This window comes from Poromitra crassiceps (assembly GCF_964638095.1).
Source record: "Poromitra crassiceps genome assembly, chromosome: 7".
NCBI classification, from domain to species: domain Eukaryota; kingdom Metazoa; phylum Chordata; class Actinopteri; order Beryciformes; family Melamphaidae; genus Poromitra; species Poromitra crassiceps.
Genome location: NC_139628.1, coordinates 47,918,909 through 47,919,328, shown reverse-complemented (window position 1 = coordinate 47,919,328; position 420 = coordinate 47,918,909).

The following is a 420-nucleotide window of genomic DNA, read 5'->3' as shown; positions in this document are numbered from 1 at the left end:
AAACAAACAAACAAACAAACAAACAAACAAACAAACAAACAAACAAACAAACAAACAGGTAGATACATTGAGTACATCCAAACAAACAAAAAAACATAATGACAAAGTCATACATTCATAAACAGTGTCTCCATTTTCAGTTTCATGTTCTGCAATAAAAGTGGCCACAGTGAAAACTTCCTCTCTGAATAACCATTCCAACTTAACATCATCTGACCAGACCAACTCAGACTTCTTGTTTTTAATTTTCTCAAAGAAAAGCAGTCTTGGTTCCTCATAACTGAATGAAACAACAAATGAAATGCTTTTTGAAAGAGTCAACGGTCTCAGAGCTTCAGTCCAGTGGAAGAGTGTTCACAGTTTAGAGCTTTAGCATTAGCTTTAAATTGTGTTCACACCAAACACGATTTTGCAAAATCC